Below are 23588 nucleotides of genomic sequence, written 5' to 3' on the forward strand. Positions count from 1 at the left end.
TAATGTTTTGCATAAACCATTGGGGATTTGAAGAATTTCAGTGCTTGCAAAGTCGGAATATATGCTTACAAGGGTTAAAGGGGGGTGAGAGGGGAAGCAACCACCTTGAATTAAATTTTTGAGTTTGACACCCTCCACTTTTCTACATGTTGCTCAACTCTAAACAGAGAAAATAAAATCAGCTTTGTTCGTGAGCATATGCTTTTGACATTTTTTCTTCTCGGAGCCTGTGAATTATTAATAAACTAATTTCTCTTTATAGTTCAATCTTTGGAGATTTAAAGTGCTCACTCAAATGCACTGAATGAGAGGAATGTTTCAGCTCCAATCAGCTCCTGTCTTCTTTGGAAACGTTGGCCTTGAGGTATCTTTGAGTCTTTGAAATCAATCTTTTATTCAGCCGGGAATTTCTGATGGCTTGGAGGTCTAGTCTGTTAATTCTGCCTAATGCCCTGTTTAAGTTCAGGGCATCTCAACTGGCTGACTTACTTTCTGCTTTTACTTTTGCTCATGAACTAAATGTTTTACCCCGTCCCCATGCACACACTTCCCCAGCTCCCCTGCAGCACGGGAGCTGATGTTTTTTGTCAGGCTGTTTGGACGCGCGGAGTTGCGTATGATGTATGGAGACCTTGGGGTCACTGCCAGCACAAGCCCTCGTTGGGGGGCGGTGGTTACTATTTGCAGCCAAGTTCATATAGTTTGGCCATCGTGATGGAGCACTTGCCAATCAACATGGGGCACATACAGTGGAAACAAGCTGCCGTGCGCTCCCGTCTATAAAGCTCCTCTTGAGAGCCCCGAGGTTTGGCTGTTAACTCAAGATACATAAAGGGAGTTTCCAAGGGGCCGTAGTGAAGAGCAGAGATCATCAGTGCATCATCGGCGCTGGAAGACGTGCATACGGCTTGCAGATTTCTTCCCGACTGCATGTTCTCGATTGGCCTGCAGCTACCGGCAGGTCCAGTCTTCTTTTCTTGGCTTCCCAAAGAAACACCCCAGGGTCCAAGGCCATTCACTTGCTACAGTCGGATTAATGCATCCATCAGGACAATCAGACCGGACGAACTTTCCCACTAGCATTGCATTTCCTTCCTTAGCCTGAGTGGTGCTGCCTGGATTTTCCTCCAGCCTCCTCCACGCAAGACTTCTGTCCTTGCTCCATGCAAATACTTTCCACCAAGTCTGATTTGTGCGCAGCCCTCAACTCTGGGTCAGCTGCCTCCTAAGGAAAGCACCGCACCGCCTCTCAGTTGCCGTCCGGTGAGATGTGCTCACCCCGTCCAGACACCAGCTAGAGAGCCTGGAAGCAGGAAGCATGCCCCTTGGTGAACTCTTACAGAGCAGAAAACCCTCAGCAAAGGCTAAGGGCAGCCAGAAAGATGTATCTGCTGAAGAACTGACTCGTGGGTCGTGGACTGGGCTGAGAGCCAAGCAAACTCCTTTCACTGATGACCTGTGTGCAAAAGAAGGGCTGTGCAAAAGAAAAGAAAAGAAAAGAAGCAGCATTGTTTGCTCCATCCATTTTCACACTTAAAAAAAAAATTGTAAAAGGTTCACATGGAATTTAAAAATAGCCTGGGCGAGCGGCTGGGCTTCCTGCAGTCAAATAATAATAAAAAACCCCACACCAAACTCGGTGCTAAATTAAGCTGTGCAACAGAGTTTTATTTACCAGAAACATTTAACTAGGGGAAGCCGCATTAAGGCAGTGGCCTCATTAACAAAAATGTCCTCTATGGAGGTGGAATTTGAGTTAACATCCAGAAGAAGAGAGAAAAAAAACCCAACAACAACAAACCCTTGACCCCTGAAGGGAACTCAGAAATGCTTTAAGAGAAAGTTGGGGGCTTGTGTCATGTGTTTGATGTATTTCTCTTCATTACTCCTCATTACCAAAGCTATTTGCATGAAAACTGCAGGTCAGACTCTTGCTCTTGTTGACGCTGGTGAAAATCAGATGTAACCCCCGTGAGTTAAATGGAGCCACGTCTAAGGTAGCGCAGGGCAGCTGAGTGCAGGATCTGACCCGCTAGTCATGAACACCCATAACATTACCCGTGATGGAGGCAGTGCCTAGAGGAGCAGAATTGCTGCTGCTGAAGAGTTGTTTTTCAGCCCTCTGTGGGGCCTCTGCAGCTCTTTAGTGTGGAGGAAAGACATTTATAAGAGGGAAGGGGTGTTGTTTTACTAGCGTCGATGGGGATTTCTCGATGGCGGCCAAAGGGTGTTGGGTGTCCAGTGTCCATTTAAAGTCAGTAGGATTCGTGCACTTCACTCCTTTCTGACCCTTTGGGAAATTCTAGCCATAAAGATTAGTTACAAGCTCCCAGCTGGAGCCTTTAATTAATTAATCTCTCAGCTGGGAGACGGAGTGGTCTGGCAGCCGGAGCACGAGACCCCGTGCCAGGAACTTTTGAATTATAGTCCCAACCCAGCCCGTGGTTTGGGAATTGAGCCATGCTGGGCAAACTCCAGAAAGTGAGCATCGCAGGCCACGTCTTCCCGTGGTATCGACACTAATATGTGCTGGGTAAAAAGCAAGCCGAACAAATGGCCAAGTCGTGTCACGTGCCTTGAGTTGGCAGCCGCCGGAGGTGCGAAAGGAGGGTCGACTTTCCATGGGGGCTCAGTAGGACCCATCTGCTGCTGCCGTTGCTGAGATGGGCATGAGGAAGGCAGTTTGTACCCATGCCAACACCAATGCCATCACAGGGCTTGAACCTGTGTGCCTCAGTTTCCCCAACAGCAGAAACGACCGAGTATCATTTACTGTAACTGTATAATTGTCCAAACATTTTCCATCCAACCTATTTTGAGCAGAAAATGGTTTCTGGGGGTTTTTTTCCTCCCTAAACACTGACACCGAGAACTGGGGGTGAAGGTGGGTTGGACCGGAGAAACAAAGCTGATTCATTTGAATGGGAATTAAAAGGCAATATTTAAATTTTCCTGCAAAAAATGTAATGGACCTATTTATCTTATCAGGGTTCATCAAGAATGGTTAGGAAATTGGTAAAACATAACGATCCCTATCCCTAGCGTAAGTCTTTTGGTTTCAACCAGTTGGCTAACTAATTGGGGAATAATGAATGCTCTCAATATCCCCGTGCCAGGGATGGATTTGGCCTTCTGTCCCTAAAGCTTGTTAATGATGCAAAATCCAATCTAAGGAGGAAATTTTGCCTTCACGGTAACCAGTGAACAATTAGCATTAAAGTCAATGGAGCCATTGTTTCAATACTAACCTCAACAGTGTGCTGAGACAAAACAGCAACACCCAAGGCAGATGGTTTAAAAAAGAAACTTCTCCCCCAAATCATAGACCTTCGTTCCCCTTTTCCTCTTAAAAATACATACTCTATATATCCTTTGTAGGGGGAAATATGGGGCGGGGGGGAGAGAAAATGAGTTTCTGTAGATCTTGTTAAACTGTTGTTTAAAAAAGTCACCAAGATAATGGAAAATATGCCAGTGAAAAAGTATATGATGACTCTTAAAACAATGCGAGGCCAACAGTAAAAAGTCCCATTACTGAATGATGTGTGTTTCTTTAAGCAGCTGTTTCTTGTCTCTGAGGTAACAGAGTTGTCATGTGATGCAGCGGTTGCCATGGCAATAATCTGTAATTGTGCAGAAAATCCACCAAACTAGCGTACAACTCCTTAGTGAATTGGATGGAGAGAAAACTCAAACCCGTGTAAGCCTGTCGTTGATGATGTTACGAACCTGCATTGGCCAAGCCAGTCCCGCTAACCCGCCAATGAGTTGGTGGTGTTCGCTCGTGCCGAATCTCCCATCCAGCCTGAGACTCTGCCTCTTTCAACAGCAGTTCAGCTTACTTTTCTGTCCACAACTGGTAAATGGTATACATCTTTGCATATCATTCCAGGCCCCTTCCTTCGAGTTCACAGCACGACCTTTTAGGATACAAGGGGTGGGAATTGTGACTCTTTTGGCAGGCAGAAATTACAAGACCCAGGACTCTCCCGCCATTCTTTTTATGCCCAGGTGAAACAACAGTGCTTAAATATCGTGCCTTATTAAAATTACAATGGTGGGTGTTTTTCCTGAAGGGGCAGCCCACAACATCTGCACAGCTTCGTTCTCTTGTGTTTTTCCACCGGTAACTTGGTAACCGCACACACACGCACGTCAACACACCCGTTTAACAGCAGGCTGAGTCCGGCCCCCGTTAGACCAGGCCTGCTGAAAACAGAGATGCCAAAGGGAGCAGAAGATCAAGTTTGTGCAACTTGCTTTCTGGTGCATCGCTTAGAAAACCAGCGGCTGGAGTTTACAAGGAAAACCCTCAGGCATTTCAGGAATCAACCCAAAACACCAGTGGGCTAAAAGTCATCTTCCACCACCCGTCTTGCAATACCAGAGAGACCTCGTGAGGACGATGCCTCGTAGGCAAGTCCCCAAAGGGGAATATCTGCCTGAAGAAGCCTTTGGCCTGTACTTAACCCTCGGCCCTAGAGAAGAACCATTTTCCCTTTTTTCATGAGTAAATATTGATATTATGGTAACACCCAAAGGTCTTAGAGTGGTTTGGAGGTTCATTTTGGGTTGGGACGGACACAGAAAAGACGTAGTCCCTACCCTGAAGAACTGACTTTCCCTCTTAAAGGATGGTGTCGTAAAACCAATGCACTAGACGGGGCCAATCTGAAGACCAAAGGCCACCCTGACCCCAACAGCCAGCGCCGTACTCCTGGTGGCCCCGGGTGAACTTTTAGTGTCAGCCCCCTTTGCCAGAGATAATGATAATAATAATTATCATTAAGTTACCATTTTCTTTCCAGGAGCTGAGCGGCCGCCTGGTTCGCCCATACCTGTGTCTGGCCCTGCCAGCAGCTTGTTGGGCCGATGTGGCCAAGTCACTCCAGCAAGTCACGTCTCATCGGGCTAGCCCAAAAGGCCAGGGGCCCTCTTGTAGCTAGTTTGAGTGGGGTCACTTTCCAGGGCAAGGCTTGAACGAGCACCTTTGGGGCCCCAGGGAGACCCCTTGAACACTGCGAAGGTGCACCCCGAATAGGTCATAGCCCGTACTCTGCTGTCTCCTGTAGACCAGGAAGAGTTGATGCATTGTCCCATTGCTTAACAGGACCGGCTGGGACGTGGGCTACCACTTTGGCTTTAACATGCACAATTTAGCATGCACTAAAGCATGATTGCTGCGGAGAGATGTGGGAGGCGTTAATGGTACAGAGCTGCATACCTAACACCTCACCTTTTGGATCGTAGTCTAAAGCAGCCCTTGGCCTTTGAATGGCAGCCTTGGCGTGCCCCAATGCAGTTCATTAGGACAGAACCCCTCTCCTTGCAAGTCGTTGCTCACATGTATGCATGGATACACCAGTATTGCGCCTTATTGCTGACCAAAGCTCTTCCTGACTCCAAGGACAGTCTTCATTTGTTCTCCCCGCATGCATGCAGTCCCTGCCTGCCTTCTCTGTCTGGGTGCAAGGGGTGTTCGGGGTTGGGGACAGGGAGAGAATTCACCATTTTGGGGTGTATTTTGAAACTGAAGTTCTGGTGCATCCAGTACCACGGCCGTATGAGACCGTAGCTTAACCTCATGGATGTCAGTGTTTTTTGTAAACCTTTTGCTTGAGGAGGAGGGGACAAAATACACCCGATACACAACAGAGACCGGACTGAGCCCCTGAATAGATGCAGGCAGGGAGCTCCCCTCCAAATCTCCTTGCTCCATGATTTGTAGAGCGGTAGAAATGTCCCCCAGTCTCCCATCGGCTGGGCTGATGGCCGCCTCCCAGCATAGGCGGAGGCTGACCAACCGGCCCATCCTCTCCCCATAGAGCTGTTGATTAAAATAGCAAGTCCTTGTCTTCCCTGACTTCCAGTTGTGGAGATTCACCTCCCTCATCTCAGCTCAAGCCTCCTTTCAGCTCTTCTCCCAGCCTTGGGTGAGGTTTTCCCTTTTGGAAAGCATCCCCTTTGAGATGACTCACCTTTGCCTTCCTCATGCCCTGCCTGATGCGATGGGAAAGCTGGCGGTGACCATTGTGGGAAACCAGGAAATGGGCTCTGAGATGGAGTTACTCCGACATCTAAGTGCTTGGGAAGGTGGTGACTTCTTGTCCCAAGTGAAGCCCCATTTTTCAGAGAACACGTCATGAGGGCTCTTTGTCCGTGTATTTCATCTCTATAAGCACGCGCATGTGCACACACGCACATGCACAAATATATGGATAGAAAAGTGGGATTGCTCGTCTGCCAGTTCAGAGCGTTCTGGTCTCTCGACAACTGTGACAAACCGCAGCCTTTTTACTACCTTGAAGAACATAATAGGCCACTTTTGTCATTTTCGCTGTAAATGCACTTCTGCGATAGCATAGGACAGCGCTCCAGTATTAGGGGGAGAGAGAAATAAAAGCAGTGCAGAAATAATGTGGTGACAGGGCCAAAGAACTGAGCTTATAACACACCCACCAAGTGTTTCCTGTGAAAACAGCGTGCTCCCAAATCTGTCTGCAATCCTCTGGCTTCCCTGCTTTAAGGAGTAATTTTCCAGGGCTATGTTTTGGATGGTCAGCAGTTACTTTTGTAAACTATTTATGTCTTAATTTATCATTGCTTTGCTACTCAAATTCAGTGACTCAGAATTACAGAGAAGAGCCTACCACCCTAGTAGTCATCATTACTAATGCTTCATATTTTCGGTAATTGTTTTTAGATTCCAGCCTCTGAAGCTCAGTCAGTGATTGGGACCTCATGGTGCCAGGTGCCGTATGGAGGGGTAAGGACCAAGACCTTAGTTGACCTAGAGACCTCATGGCTTACATGCCAGATGGGAGCCCAGCAGCTGGATGAAACAGAAAGATGAAGTATGAGTAAGTGGTGACAAGGATGTCACAATGCATAGAGCTTAGTAGATTTGGGGTCAGGTAGGAATTTCCTCCCTGGTCAGGGTTTTGGGAAGCAGGGCGGTGCTTTGCTTTCCCCTGCAGCACGGGGCACAGTTCATCTGCTGGGGTTCCCAATGGTAGCGTCAAAGTGAAGGCATAGCTGCGATGGCCAAGAAATAATGAGAGAGGCAATTTCTGGACTTATCTAATGAGTCTAATGAATTCCCTACCTTTGCAACGGCCATTGCTGTATCTCCCGAAGATGAATGCTTTGGTCTAACACAAATCATTGGGCTTAATGCAGCAGTTTCTGAGTGAAGCCGAACAGCTAGGCTATACAAGAGATCAAAGCTGATCTAAGGGTTTCCTCGTGGCTTTCAAGTCTATGCATTGGGAGAGGAAGGAAGTCTGGGGCAGACAGACAGTTCCTAAATTCAGTTGTGACCTTATTGAGCTGAAGTTGCCATTGGGCATCCACAAAGAGGTCCCAAATTTAAGCTAGGACAAGGGGTTCCTGGTCCTGTTGGGGTCTCTGGACTTTTGTCCGACATAAATGGTGGTTAGTAACCCCATTCGGGTTGTAATCAAATACATTTAGGTGTGGAAGCAGCCTCAAGAGCTCATCCAGTCCCACGCCCCTACTCTGATGCAATCATTGTTCTTTTCTGAGCAACTTATGCTTGCGTCACTGTGGACTTGGCCACTTGGCTGGGAAGATGGGCCATTTTCTGATCAGGAGTGAAGTTTTTTGGCAATGCTGGGCGAGGGACATTGCGTAGTGCCAGGCCTGCAAGTTCTCTTGTCTCCGAGCTCCAGTTGAAGGAGAAATGCATTAAACTGATTCAAATTAAAATAACATAAGCCAAACCCTATGGAGTATAGGGAAGAGGGGAGGTGGGAGACCACTGTCAGTCAATATTGCAAAAAAGAAAAAGAAAAAGCCGAGGCACAGGCATAATATTTTTATACTGCATAAGAAATCATTCTGTCCTGAGAATAAGTAATGCGGCTACATACTTCTGCATAGTTATGTGCGCACGATCTGCTAGTACAATATGCCCCAATCTCGGTAACATCTGGTTCTAGCCAGTTGCTATCAGCCCCTTAGTTTTATAAGCACTAAATTCACTCAGTTTTTAATGCAGGGAAAAATACAACCCAAAAGCATAACATTTACAAGCATTTTTTGTGAGAGGAGAGACAGGAGGCCAACTTCTGCGCTCAGACAGGGCCCAGCCTTTGCATTTTCTGGGTGGGCCCGTGAAGCAATTTTTGGAGGCATCTCCCTTTCAGGCCGAGCAGAGCTGATTCTTGTCATCCTTTATCACTGTAGTATGGCCAGCCTTGGCCTAGAGGTTTAAGGAGGGTCTCTGAGCTGCTTTCTCAGGATACTCCCTAAACTCGTACCCAAAAATGTGGGTGTAGGAGGTAGGTGTGAGCCTGAAGGCTCTTAATTAATTGCACATATTTATTGGAATGCGTGCAAATGCAAAATTAAGTCCTGCAAAGATTTCTGCTTGGTGTCAACGAGGCTCCTTCCAGGAAGTTAAAGCAAAGCCCAGGCACCTGTTTTACCCGAGTGCAGCAGATCCAAAGGCAACAGACGGCTTGACAAGTCCTGGAAGTCACAGCCCATAAAGACGACAAAAGTACCACCACCGAGCGCACCAGGCTCAAGTTGTTCATTAATAAAAGAACAAACAACACCCCTGGCCTGCTAATTGCAAGGCCGGCAGAAGTCCTCAACTTCTCAGGGACCCTGAAGCCCCGCCATGAACAACCCAGAAATCAGAGCCACATCATATACACACGGGCCGCCGGAGAAGAGCCGACCTGCTATTGCCCTGTGCAGTTGGTTTGCTGCAGAACCACGGCTTTCACTGTTTCCTCTAGTCTGACTAATTACCCTAGCTCGTCTGCATGCCTTGTTGTCACTCATCCAGTGCTAAAGCTGGAGCTCTTTTGGACAGAAACGGAGGGGTTGTCATATAAATGTGGGCCTGATCCCCTACCGCAATTGGGACCGCCCTCTGCTTGTTTTAAACATGAACCAATGCTATCTTTATGTATTTCAAAGTCACAAGTGAAAAACAGTCCTTATGAACGGCAGCTAATATTCTTGAAGCAAAAGCCCTTGTTTCTGGTAAGAGGCAGAGCTAACAGAAATGCCCTGGCTGTGTCGTCTCACACTGCCTAAGAATGGGATGGCACTAATTCAGGCCCTGCATCACTCCATATAGGTTTCCACAGTTATTTTCTGTTGTTTCCAAACATTCAAAGTAAAGACCTGCTGTGGTCACACAGGCAGGAAAAATGACATCATGCTCAAAACCCACAAATTCAAAAAATAAAAAAGAAGCCTTGGAATCTGTACGGCAAATGACATTCTAATTAGGAACAAAAAACAATGACATTTTGAAATGAGGAAATGTCTTGGATAATTTTTCTTCTTCATCCTCCCTTGGTCTCCCTTCAAGCCGAAGCCATGACAAGTGTACTTAAGTGTACTTAAGCTGATAATAAACACGCACCTCTGAGGTCATGGTTAGGATCTCCAAATTTTTCTTATGCAAAGGAATAATAATAAAAATCCCTTGTGTGGAGTTTCATGTTTCCAGAAATAGAGGAGTTGGCTGCAGGGTGTTAGAAGTCTAGAATTGCTGGGGCTTCTTTGCAGCTAAGCTCAGCTGCTCGTTTCCGCCCAGCAGAAGCAACGCCACCAAACAGAGGCCCTGTGTAGATAGTCTAGTGCAAGCAAATGATGGGACAGTGCCCTTCTTCAGCAGGGTGGGCAGTGGGTAGTACCACTGCACCTGGGGGGAGCGAGCCTTGGGAAGGATGGTGAATGTTTTAGGAATAGCCAGGGTCACTAGCAAAAGAGGCGCTATTTCAGGGGGTTAGGAGGTGGGTGCTCTGATAGCGCTGGAGGGGGTGAGAGAGATTTTAACGGGATAATTTTTGGTTGGAATTTGGAAAGATCCAGTCCTTTTCATTGATTTCGAAAGAAAACTAGGTGTCCAGCTGGGGGCGGAGGTGGGGAAGAGTCCCCTTTTTCATTCACATTTTTTAGACATTTGTATTAAATTCCATATTCCTAGGGAACAAAGTCAAATGCTGAAATCTCCAAATACTTTGAGACACAAAGCCTCCGTGCCAGGCACAGCTCTAATGATGACCTCTCAGTATGTGCTGAATGATTGCTCTCTGTTGTGTCTGAGTGCAGACATTCAAAAAGCCCGAGGCGGAATCGAGCTACGTTGTGCGGTTTTCTGTAAGCGGCGCAGTTTAGATCGGTAGCGAACAGAACGCACGTTCACCCTTTGGTGGGAAGGGGGGGCAAATATTAGACCAGGGTCCACCACTTTTAAACCAGTCTGTGCGCACCAAACGTCTGTTCTGTTCTGAGTACAGAGCAGTTTCCGATCACTTATACCAGTAAAAGTGTCATGTCCATACCTGGGCTTTATTAACAGCTCCGAAGTGAGAAGTCTTCACCTTGCACCCCAAAATGCCCAGGTATGAGTGGCACTTGAAATCTCACCCTAGATCTGATTCTCCATCACAGGAGGAGTTCTGCTGGAGCGAATGGACAAAAGGAGCCACTCAGAGAAACGTGGCAATGATAAGATACATCCCCAAGTCTCTCCAGCAGTCCCATTTAAGCGTGCTATTACAAGACCAGTAACACGGCAAGTTCAGGCAAATGGATCTCGCCCGGCTCTCTGCTCCCACCACCCACTTCACAGCTGTCCCCATCTGGAGGATGAAATAATGAGAAGTTATAAAGGAGGCTGCAAAGAATCACCTACTATCCTGCACCTGCCAAAAGGGTGGATTAACTGTCTGGTTCTTTTAGGAATGGAATAAATCTTGACGTATTTTGAAAATGTTTCCTCCCTTGTTTCCGAATCCCCGGCTCTGCTTGGCTTGGTCTCAGTCAATGCTGGTTTTCTTAAAAAGCACCTCTATTGAGATTGAATCTGCACCTCACAGGCACCTGCAGGCTTATTGGTTGGCACGGGCTGCTAATTCATTTGATTTTTGATAACGTTTCGTGCTGCAGACAGCAGGTTTTGTGGGTACTGGGCTGGGACCACTGATTTGTGTCACAGTGCTCGTTGAGCAGGCATCAGGTGGCAGCAGGGAACTAGCTCCCCCATCCCCAGAAGAGAGGGAGAGAAGCAGCTCGATCGGTTCTACAATCCGGTTCCCCACCAAATGAAACAGCTTCTGCCTTTAGCTACCCCTGAGCTGACCCACTCAAGTCATCCGTGGGAGCAGAGGATGTAACGTGCCAACTAGTCCGGTTGGAACAGGAAACATTTGTGTTCCTGCTTTAATGGGAGCCAAATTTGGTCCAAGACCGAACGTTCAGCCCCTGCTCTGTCCACAATATATTCCCCTGGTAGTTAAGTATGCCACCTTCGCCCTTGGGAGGAGCTGGCTGGAGATGGGGCATATTATCATATGCCCAATCCCTAGTCAGAAGGGCAGATCTATTCAACTAATAATGTGGGCATTGATGTAGCAACCCTTAGGGTGCGTAAATCAGGAGCCATTTTTGCTCTGGTAGCCCCAGAGTCAAGGGATGCTTATAGGCAACCTAGAGCCACTTCTCTTGCCCCCAGCCCTTGGCTGCACTGAAGCTTTGCATGCTCACTGCAGCCATCCATATATTAATAGGAAAGGAGAGGGAAATCAAGTGCTTTACACTGCTGCTTTGCTTTTGAATTGTCGCAACAGCAGTCATTTCCCATGATAACCTGTTTTTCAGGTTATCGTGGTGGCATACTCCTTTTTGAACCTCCTGCTGAGCGCCATTGGCGGAGGTGATACTGAACTAGAAGGCAGAGGCTGAGCAGCTCTTTTATTCTTTCCAGTCGTGCAGCAGTGGCCAAGTGCCCTGTATGCAGCCCCAAACTATCAGGTTATTGATTATTGTTTTTTAAGGGAGGCCCCCATTCAGAAGGCAGATTGTCCACGTGGGGATAGACTACGGCAGAGCAGCACGCCAGTGTTAAACAGAGGACTCCAGTCCTCCTCGTTTCACAGAAACAATCCATCATCTCCAAAGTAGTTCCTGCTCCAATTCTGAAGTAATTATTAATTTTTCTTTCTAGCCCTGTCGTAAGATGATGTTTTAAAATGCGAAAAGCATATTATTTGCGTTTATAAATAACAGTCACGTGAAGAAATGATTAATTTCTACATACTTAGTATAGTTACTGTTTTGGAAACTAAACATGTCATGAGAATATTGCCTCCCCAGCCTGGACTTATGTAGCAACTCATCATTTCTAGAGGCCATTTAGGAAAACAAATGTTGGAGTGTTATCAATAGTTTACTTTTGCCATCAGATTATTGTGGTGGTGCTTGGTTATGGGAACAAAAGTCAAATGAAAGAGGACATCATCATAACAGCATATGCTGTTCTTCACGGTTCTCAAGACACACATGAACAACAATAAAACAAAATTAAGTGAAGGGCCAGTAAATGATAACACCATGCTTACTTATTTTTTTTGTTTCTTTGAAAAAAAAAATCTTTCTGTCTGCGAGCTTTGCCTCATTTGTTGCTTGTATAAAAAGTCCCTCGTAAGCCATTTCTTGTTATTGCTATTGATAAGACTTGTCCAAAAACATGCCAAAGTGCATTTGTAAGTTAGATGTTTTACACCAGTTACGGGTGGTTAAGAACCACAAAGCCGTTCCCCGAAAGATCTCTTCTGTGCTTGCTTTTGTAATGAGATAACATTGCCAAGATACTTGGAGCAGGGGACAAGTAAGGAATCGTATGAATTCTTGGCTAACATTTCTTCATATTAGAAAGGCAATTGCGAGTGTTTGGATGGCCACTGCGCAGAGAAGTAAAGTTCACTTTTAATGAGTTTGTTAAAAGTGATTTCAAATATTGCATCCCATGGGTACAGGTACTACAGGGGCATTTGTTTCCAGAAAGAAAACACTGAAAATGGAAAGCACTATTTCTGCTTTTCCAAGACTCAGACCCAGTGGAAAATATGACAGCTCCTGACAGAGCATTTGTCCAAATATTGGGCTGCTATTCTGCGGTACAGGTACTTATCTTAACTAGAATCACAGACAAGGAGGGCTGGAAGAGAGCTCAGGAGGTCACATCTAGTCCGACCCTCTGCTCCAAGCAGGACCAGCCCCAACTACATCATCCCAGACATGGCTTTGTCCAGTTGGATCTGAAACACCTCCCAGGATGGAGACGCCACCACCTCTCTGGGTAACCTGTCCCACTGCTTCACCGCCCTCCTAGGGAGAATTTTTTGCTAATATCCAACCTCAACTTCCCTTGCCGCACCTAGAAAAAGCAGTTTAATATTTCCTCCAAATTCAATTCTGAGCTTCCTTCAGACATCCCCACCTTTGCTTGCAAATTGCAATGTCACTGGTTTCTGCCTTGCCTGTGCCAGGATTTCCCGACTTGTTGTAGAGTAGCTGAAGAAAGCGTGTCGTGGGGGAAATCTGGCAAACACCTGTTTTTAGTCCTGGGAGGGATGAAAAGCTGTTGAGGAAGATGAGAGATATCGTTCAGGAGCGCGGGTGTCCTCAGCTCTGAAGAAATGCATTGTGGTGGTGTTTTGCGCTCATTTAGAAAATAGCTGCCTGTGTTTGAGAAGTCTCTTGGGTGGTGTGTGTGTGTGTGTGTGTGTGTGTGTGTGTGGACCACAGAGGGAGAAATGGCGGGTTGCACTGAAAACAGAAATGGAGGAGGAAGTCCTGAGTAAATCAACTTGTGTGGTCATTACTCTTACTCTTGCACTTGTGTAAAGGCCGATGCAAGGGCCCCGTGGGCTCAGTGCTGCGCGTGTACACGGCGAATCTGTGGCTGGACAAGGAGAGTCGGGTGAAAGGAAATAGCATCAACCTGCTTTTGCAGATGGGGACTGAGGTGCAGAGAAGTTAGGTGACTGGGAGTAAGTGCATTTTTTCCTAGGAGGATATAAAGCATTTTGACAGGCCCAAACACATGGGTCAAGCTTTAATACAGCCCCTTTAAATAGGGACCCTCAGAGGGCCAAATGTGGAGAATAAGAGATTTTTTATCCTGAAAATAAAGATGAAGTTCCTATTGGCTCTAAAGCTCAACTGTTACATTTTTGGCCACTCAATGCCAAGGATACCTGTGAGCGTTTTTCTACCGCAGATATTTTGCAGGGAATGTGGAAAACTTGCCTTGTGCCAAAGGCCTTGAAAGTAGGTGCCAGTTGTGAATAATAGTCTTGGCATTCTCTATAATGGCATGTGGGGGATCAGTACAGCCAGCACTGCTCCAGGGTGCACTCGTAATGAAGGGCAAGTGTTAATAAAAGCCTGGAAAGACTGCTAGAGTTGGTATCAACATGGGGTATTTGTTTTTGTTCATCTTCAGTGTGATATATGAAGTCAAAACCTTAAGTTTCCTTATTTTATTTTTTTTAAATCACACTTAAAATGGTAACAGGGCTGTAGCCAGGGCTGGAGCAGGACAAGCGGGAGAATGGTGTTGAGAAGCATTGGTTGAATAGCTGGTGTCGGACCCTATCCGCGCTCTTCCTTGTTTGCGGTTGCACAAACACGGAGGCAAAACGGTTGTTGTTGACACAGCAGAAGGGGCGGCCTGTTGTCACGCGAGAGTCCAGACATGGTATGCTAGCTGAGATACCCTTGTCCTGTTGTGGGCGTCAGGCTTCTACGAGGTTTTCGGCACCCCAAAGTCAGACGGGAGCTCCCTTGTGGCACGTGAGAGAGAAGTGATCCGTTAAGGGACTGGGTACAATACTAGGTGACTTACGCACTTCACCGTATTCCCCAAAGCAATATGATATCTTTTATTAGACTTACCCCAATGTATTAGATTTACCCGAAGAACCTTGTCGGCCTGCGTCCTTAGACCAACACAGCTACAACCTACACCCAAATCCAGATAGCATTTAAGCGGATGCCCAGCTCCTGGTCTTTCTCTCCCTTCTCTCTGTCTCTGTCTCCCCCCACTTAGTCTCTCAAGTCAATGAAAACTAAGCCCGTATTGAGTAAATCGTTCTCAAACCACTCCTAGGCTACAGCAGGGGAAGGCAACCTGTGGCACGTGTGCCCCCAGTGGCATGCAGCAGACAGGGGTGGGGACAGGCAGCACAGTGGCAGGTAGTGCTGGGAGCAGAAAGCAGAGCAGCAGATCAGACAGGCCAAGGGGACAGAGTGGCACTCGGGGAGAGTGCCAGGCTAGGTTTTGTCACATCTGCCAAAAGTTGGTCCCCACTGGGCTAACCTATGTATATAATGCTACAGATTGTATTTGTAGGCTATCAAAGAGAGAGATCAGGATAATTTATACAGACAGAGGGGCTAAATCCACTGGGTGACATGTTGCCACTCTGCTTTCCTGCCTTCTCCGGCCGTGTGAAACCAGTGTTAAGCTATTCATGAAAAGACAGTTTCTGCCATCAGTTCCATCATCTTAATCCTTAGACGACGTGCAAAGTGCACCTGCTAAAATGGCTTGAATGGAGGTGACAATCAGTGACTGGCTAATGAACGCGGTTCAGCGTGTAATTACAAGACCGTAGCACTTGAGAGAGAACTAACCACCCAACCAAAACACTAACATCCCAAGAAAAGTGAGCAGCGGTTAGCTAGTGCAGTATTGTCGCGTGAGATACGCAGTTACATTACCGGTTGCATAAATCTCCAGTGCATGAGCTTGCAATGCTGGACAGACATACACAGTGACTGCGATGATACACTGGACTTCACACCGTTGCGTTATTGCTCGTGCTTATTGTATGCCAGGCAGTAGAGCGCTGTAGCCTTCAGTACAGGGGCCTGCCCCCCAAATAAGAGACATGCAATCATTATTTCAGTGCCTTTTGTTTTTGACACTAGTATTGCATGCCTGACAAAAAAGACTTGACAGTTGCTATTCATGGAGGCTGTAGAGGCCAGGATTCAGGCTCTTCCTGTACATTGCATTATGTTGTAGTCTTGTGTTGCTTGCTCACGTGAGACTGGAAAGAAGGCAGGCTCTGGGAGATGTGGAATAGGTAGGTACCGTGTAAGGCTGAGAGCTTAAATAAGGCTTCCAGGACTGGAGGTGGGCTAGGGGTGGGGTGGGGGGATGCTGGTCATCGTGGTTCCCTCCATCCTAAATAGGATTCTGCCAGAGTGCTCCCCTCCTACCCCTCTCTCTGCAGGTTCAGTGGGATACAGTACTAACCTAAGCTGTTGTCTGATGGCCTCATTACACAAGTAAGGAGCTACTGTGATCCATCTGCGAGGTAACAACATTGCACTTATGAGTATAGATGTCGATATTTTTTTAATGCACCGTCGGGGATCTTTTAAGCAACAGGTGATGTCTGAAGATAAGCTGGTGTGCGTGCTCGTATGCGTGTGTGTACACACAGAGTTTTAAGGGCTCCTTTGATCTGTAGGAGTTCATGAAAACTGCAGCAAAAATGTGTATGATACAGGTTTGGCATACTCACTCTGGCTAATACCGAGGACAGAAGTTCCTAACTATTGCCCAGATGGGCTTAAAATACAACAATGGTTTTATTTTCCCGAGTTGCAAGGCTTACATCATTCTGAAGTAGCAGGAACCAGGCAAAGCCACAAGGCAGTGATTAGGTCAGCTGGATATATACATTTCCAGAGACGCTTTCCCCATACAGCTGATACATTTCTAACCTCTTTTGTGAACTATTATTTAAAAGATTTCTTTTTTCTTAAGTTGCATATTTTGCAAGAGGCTTCCCGTGGAACGTTTTTTCATGCCCTGGCATATGTTAAGGAGGGTGCTTTGTAACACAAAGTGGAGTGTGAGTATGTATATATCTTTTTATTTATACATGCCCTTTGGACATCCTCATCTTATTTATACATATCCTAAGAAAAATGACACTTACAACGCTGCTAGCTAAGAAGTGTTGGATTCCCATGGTGAGATTTGAAGGAATGTATTAAATTATATAGGCTGTGTGCTGAGTGCCTAGTAGAGTCAATAGTGCAAATTCCTTCAATTTGCATGAGTGTGATTAATCTTTCAGTTGATGATGCTGTTTGTTATGCGTATGGATTCCACATGTGCTTTGCATAAAGCATGCGGTACCCAAATATACACCGAGGTATGCGTGGATACGCAGATGCAGTACACTGAAGGCCTAATTCCTTAACCTTTCTTGTATGCAAGTCCCATTGAAGCTAATGGGAATTTCATGGGAAAATGCAGAAGATTTGCAAGATCCGGTCCTGGGCGTGCATAAATAAAATGGGATACAGGTAACTTGCCAGATATAAAGCAGTGCAGTGCACCGCCTCTTGAGAGGTTTAGGTGACCTCATAGGAACCAGCAGCGATGCGGTAGAGAGAGGCCGGTTTGGAACATCAGCAGAAAATGAAATATCTGTGTAGACTTACCCACCTACTTCCTGCACTGTATATTTTATATAGAACGGCTAACGACCTACTTAATTTGCAGCCGATGAAGGAATTTTCACGGGGTGGTTGCAGTATGAAGAGCCAATTTCACGGGCATTCCTCAGTGGCTCCGCCTCTCGCTGCTGATTGGTGGAGAGGCCTTGGGGAGGAAGGAGAGATGAGGGGGCAGCCGGCCTTTTATTTTTATTAATTTTTTTTTAAGTTGAATTCACAGACAATTGCGGATTCCGCTGTTTCTGCAAAATCACGAATGAAGTAGGTCCCTAATAATGACCCACACATGATTTATATATAATGGCCCACACGTGATTTTACCATGCTAAAAATGTTATGAATCCACAAACCTCTGGTGTAAACCTACCCTCTCTGAAGGAGGTTGGTCTTTTTACCTGTATCTCAATTATATTGATTTAAAAAATAAAGAATTGCTATAAAATTATACTCCAAGTTGGATCTTGTGAGGAAGTTCAGATCTGTGCTTAGGTCTAAATGTGAACTCAGGATATGTCTACACTGATATTTTATGGTTGAATTTTAAGCGGTCTGCAACTAACCCACATCTTGACATCCTTCCCCATCTACATCCTTCCTCATAGCCTGGGCCAATGCCACCCCCTACCATGCTGCAAATTTCTTGAGTGCGGCACTCAATACATCCCTTGTCGAACCTTTCTGGGGACTGGTCTGTGTGTACTCGTTGCTTCGTCTGAGGTTGTCCCTTCTCCTGGGCATTAAAGAGAAGGGGTTGGGGGTGCAGAAGAGCTGTAAGTCAGGAACAGGGAATTGTGGGATTTCAGCGGGAGGACTTCCTGTGTCGGAGACCTGCACGCCGGGTCAATTCCAAACATTTAACCAGGAGACCTGGTGCGGGAGGTGACCAGGGGATAGTCTACCTCTCGTGGAAGATCTGCTGTGGGTTTCTATATAGATGACTGCATGGGACAGACTTCAGGTGGACCCTAATTTCTAGTATAGATGTACCCAAGAAGCCTGGATTGTATTCTGGTTGGTTATACAACACCTGCGATCTGATTGAGGGTCTGTTATGCCTGCTCTTTCTATAATACTTTTTACAACAAAGTCCAGCCAGGGGTAGTAGGGATGACTAGGGCGCAGGGTAGGTAGGATCCTGCCATCCTGCTAATAACATTTCATAACAGGAATACGTTTTTGTAGCCCCCCTGATGGGCATTTAACGTCTACTGCTTGGGAGATACTTTTTGTATGTACCCTAAACATGACAGCTGAGCATGTCTGTCACCTCTCAGCCACTACAGGTGCCAACTCAGAAGTTTTATATGCAGTCAGATATGCTTCTGCTTGGAAAGGAAGTGAGAGGTTTGTGGGCAAAACCTCAGCTACATCCGCAACGGGGCAATTCCATCACTATCAGCAGACTTGCAGTTATCTACGTATACCTTTATAGGGCTACCGCTTGTCTTCATTTGTATCTGGTTCTTGTAGCAGGAGATTGCTGCAGGAAGCTGAACACAGGCAAAAGAGGTCAGTGTGATTCCCGAGCCCTTCCTGGGGCACCCAGCTCTCCGGCTAACATGTCATCCTGTCACAGGTTTTTAGACGCACAGCTTTTTGCCCGTGACGTCCGGCTGCAGAGACGTGTCCCAGCGTGACGTTTCATGGCAATGAATGTTGTCACCTAACGTTTTGCAGGGAATGTTTGGTCACCGATAGTCTTGCTGCCCAGCTTGGAGTCCCTGCTTTTGAAATGCCTTCTTCCTCGGGTATGCTCGGTGACTGCACGGGGGAGAGAAGCCAGGACGTACAAAGACTTTTGCCCTCCTTGAAGCAGCCCGATAGCATCACAAACCCCTGGGTTTTCCTATGGATGAAAGGGCTGGCCAAAGCCCTCGTGAAGGACCCAGGTACTGGTTGAATATAGCGAGGGGAAACCTAGCAGAAGTGTCTACGTCAACCTCATGCTAGTGAGCTCAATGGAGAGGCTTGTACTGACTCTGCTGGACTGGACCAGTGCCGATAAGCCAGACAGGGCTCTGGGAAACGCAAGTGCATGGTGCTGCGCTATATCTGCCATCGATGTGTGCAGCCAGCTGCAAGGGAGCTGATTCAAGATCACTCAGCAAGTCTGGGCCAATGCAATGCTCTGCTGTGGTGTCTAGGAGCACTGGTCTCAGTGGGGGCAGATGACAGAAGGAGCAATGGGCTCAAGCTGCAGCAAGGGAAGTTGAGGTTGGGTATTAGGAAAAACTTTCTCGCTAGGAGGTGAAGCACTGGAACAGGTTACCCAGAGAGGTGGTGCAGTCTCCATCCTTGGAGGTTTTGAAGACCCAGCTACACATAGCCGTGGCTGGGATGATATAGGTGGGGCTGGTCCTGCTTGGAGCAGGGGTTGGACTAGATGTGACCCCTGAGGTCCCTTCAGCCCTCATTTTCTATGACTCTATGAGCACAGGATCCTACTGCAGCAAATGGGATGCACAGTCTCTCTGGTGTGGTAAATAATAATATGCCTCTGCGATGGGCACTGTCAGGGGCTGTAAAGGAGGCATAAACCTTCCTGCGGCGGGCAGACCCTGGTCCGAGCCTGTGCTCAGCAGACAGAGGCAGGTGTCCCTGACCCTTCAGAGCACTGATCTGACGCACGGTACTGCATTTCCTTCTTCATTATTTCAACTTTTCCTCCTGCCACGACAGATGTCGTATATCTAGTCGGTAGATCCGTGCAGAAAGCCATACGTCATGCAAGCTTTGCTATGACACAGAGCCCGCAGACAAAAAATAATCATCAGCAGCCAATTTGAGAACAAGATCCCGATTCTTCTCTGTAGCGTTTTCCAGGGTGAGGGTCTCACATCTGTGTGCGCTCAAGCAGGATCAGCACTCAAAAAAATAGCAGCTGTCATTCAGGCCTTCGTGTCTGTCATTGCATTTTCAGACATTTCAGGGAGTGAGGTAATGACTTTAAGATCAAGGTGATTTTCATATTCAGCTACATCGATTATTTCACTGTTTCCTGGCAAAAGCATCTATGTACCGCAGCACAATGCTGACTTCCAGGCGAACTTTACACTGGAAAAAGTGACTGCTTCGCAGCTTTACAGAGTGCCTGTTTCATACATTAAATAGGTTTAATCATTTAAACTTTTATTATGCAGCTTGGCAACTGGTATGCAGCAAAGCTGCATGTTACCAATTTAGTGCATTTAGAACATATTTAGTGGGTTCCTATGCACTTAGTCACTGGTATTCAAATGCGAGACCTATATTTCAAGTAACAAGGCTTCGGCAGAGAGCTGACGTTAGTGGTAGGTAATAAGTTAAACTATCTATCAAGCCATCAAGTACAAAACAGATGGTGAGAAAAAAGTCCAGATACATTTACAAGCCTTCTGACATGCTCACCAATTTAATTTGCCACAAGGACACAACTGGGTGTCGGGACATGCCGTGTTGCATCATGCCACGCGCCGAAGTGGGATTAAAGACAGCCGTTACAAAAGGGTTCAGAGGGGTTTTGCCAGCGTTATTGGGAGGAAAACTGGGCCCGCTGTCTCTTTATAGGTCGTTACTCGCCAGCGTCTGAGTCTCAAATGCGCAGTTTGTTGAGCTGCTTCAAGCGGTCCCACTAGCGGTTAATAAATTGGGAGTAATTTTGCTGTCATTGTCATTGCCAAAAAATTCATATAGCTTTGTATCTTCAAAGACATTCCCAACTACAAGTGGCTTTTCTTGTTTGGGGTTTTCTTTGTTTCACCTTCTTGGCTTCTCTGCTCATAAAGAGTCTGCAAGTATTTTTTAAACAATCAGCCAAGTCTTATCATCCTGACTTAAAATGTCTTCTAACGGAGGAGGTTCTTTTATTTCTGTTTTCATTTGAGGGACTATCTCTGTACCGCCCCATCCTTGGATTAAAAGGGAGCCTGACCTGGACTTCATACATTTCCTAGAGTCTAGATTAGATTAAAATGTGAAAGAACCCCTGTAAAAAGTCACATTTTTAGTTAAAGCCTTCATTCCAGTAGCTAGGGAATTGATGTCAGCTGGAAAATGATTTCCCAGTGGCTTGGTTTTGTAGCAAAAGTCTTCAACTTTTATGTATATAGTCTTTGAAGTTGGAAATTGTTGTTAGACTATCAAATATTGTTTGAGGTGTCACTCATTTTTCCTTTTTGTTATGGGAATGGGATCTTAGCAGAGAATTATTGAGGCAGAAAATGAGTGTGTGAGTGACACTGAAAAGAAAGGTGTTTATAGGGCATATACAAGGTGAATTGTTGTGAAACCTAAACCTGTCAATATAATATGGGTTAATTCGCTAAGCGTCTGGTTTCTCCTGGAAGGAACGTGGGGTTAAATCTCTGAGGACGTCGTGCTTGGATGTGTTATCTGCCGCGTGGAATATTTTTGAAGGTACCTCTCTGCTTGCATGAGTTCAGCTCCCTGGTTTCTAGGAGTCACATAATGGAAAGGCTGCTGTTTGGGGAAGGAGCTGGATCTACTCGGTGGACGCATGAGATGGGCAGGGGAGCTCAAAACTCGCCTCTTCTTTCCTTGCATTGCAGGAAATGTCCTTGGTCCTTCTTTCCTTGCATTGCTTCTCTGTCCAAGTATTTCCTTAGGGCAGAGAGGCACTGGGCATGGCTGATAGTGCAGAAATCCCAGCAGAGTTGTGCAGCGAGAAGCTTTGTGTGCTCAGCACGGCCTGGTTGGCTTCACCACCCTTCCAGAGATGAGGTGTAGAAATCAAACCAATGGGTAAAAAAGGGAACAGATTATTCATGGGCAGTTTTTCCCTGGATCACCGGCCTTTTCTGTCCCATTTTCCTGATTTGTATGCCTTGGCTCTTGGAGCTGCAGACAATCCAGGTCGTTCTTCCCCATCCAGAAGAGCAGATATGACCGTGTTGTATAAAGGCTTCTATAAAGCACTGACCCACTATCCACAACAGTATTACTTGTATCACCGTAAAGAGCCCTTGGCATGACTCAGGATCGTGCTAGGTGCTGTACATACACCAGAGAACAGTGGTCCCCCCTCTCAAACAGCTCACGCCCTAAGATGAGAAACAGTGGATGGACACAGGCCGACGGGAAAGTGCAAAGAAATGGTGAGACCGTGCGAGTCCATATGATGGGGAGTGACCTCAGTATGGCAGCAGCCTAATTGCTCTCAGCTGTTTTGTAAGCAACATTGTAAGAGGGGATTTGAAGAAGGGTGAGGACGGCGGTTTAATCTATGCGCTCGAATGGTTTGGGAGTGGAGGTGTCCAGGGTTATTACTAGTCACTGAAAGTCCTGCCAGGGACAGGCCAAAGTGGTACTCGCAGCCATCAACGGTTGATCATCCTTTCTCTGAAACCAGTGGCTGCCCAGCAGCAATCGGCAAACACACTGGACCCTGGGCTACTTGGAGTGATTATAATGTGGCCAGGATGGGTGGCCAGGTCACCTTTAGTGCTAAAGTTCGAGACCCTGGAGAGCATCAACCCTGCACAACACGGCAAAAATCTCCCCCGCGCTGATGGGCTTTTTGTGCTATTGTCTTTAAGCCTCCTTGGGAAGGAGAGCAGCCAGGTTTTTGGTATTTTCACATCTCTAAGAGCACAGGAGACAGCCAATAAAAAGGGGATGGCTGTCTGGAGATTAGCCCCCCTCCTCCTAACTTCTGAAGGCAACAGAACGGCGTGGATAGTGAACAACCTGCTTGCCTTGGGTGCAGATGGCTTTAATTGTCATTCCCAGATGTTCTGCCTCTTGAAGGTCAAATTCACCTTGTATAAATCGGGCTGGAGCCATCCAGAGAGAACACAGACTTGATTTGAAGACATGTCATACAAAGAATGTCCTTCTTGCTCGCTCTTTCCTCGCTTCTTCCCTGAAAGAGAACAGGTTGGGAGGGGCCCTTGAGTGACATGCGGCATGGGCATGGGGCATGGGACATTGTGCCTTCTAGGTGCTGGTTCAAACCTACCTTGAGATGCTGCTGGCTGAGAGATTTGTACTATTTTCTTGCTCTGCAGAGTGGCTATGTGCAATGAGTTAGGTGTTGGCTGTCCAGTCCGGTTTCCCCTGTCCCGTAGCCCACATTTCTCAATGTCAGTTTGGCTGTCAGTAGACCAGCCAAGCAGTGAACAAACATGGTAAATGGATCCTCCTTTAGATGCGAGCAGAGACACAGCAGTGGGGCAACGTATGGAGGAAGCTGGTGTCTGTTTTGTTCAATACATAGATAGATACACAGACATTAAAGCATCTTTTGCAGTCATAACACTCAGTATTAACATCAT

General features: G+C 46.6%; 1 long non-coding RNA gene across 1 annotated transcript; it reads left to right on the forward strand.

The window, feature by feature from the left end:
• Positions 1 to 263: 263 nt before the first annotated feature.
• On the forward strand, positions 264 to 10739 carry LOC109280276 (uncharacterized). The gene is made up of 3 exons (XR_002086524.2): positions 264 to 364; positions 6704 to 6860; positions 10441 to 10739. It is a non-coding gene; the product is annotated as an uncharacterized LOC109280276 (long non-coding RNA).
• The last annotated feature ends 12849 nt before the right edge of the window (positions 10740 to 23588 follow it).

The sequence above is a fragment of the Alligator mississippiensis genome, chromosome 9, assembly GCF_030867095.1.
Source record: "Alligator mississippiensis isolate rAllMis1 chromosome 9, rAllMis1, whole genome shotgun sequence".
Classification (NCBI taxonomy): Eukaryota; Metazoa; Chordata; order Crocodylia; family Alligatoridae; genus Alligator; species Alligator mississippiensis.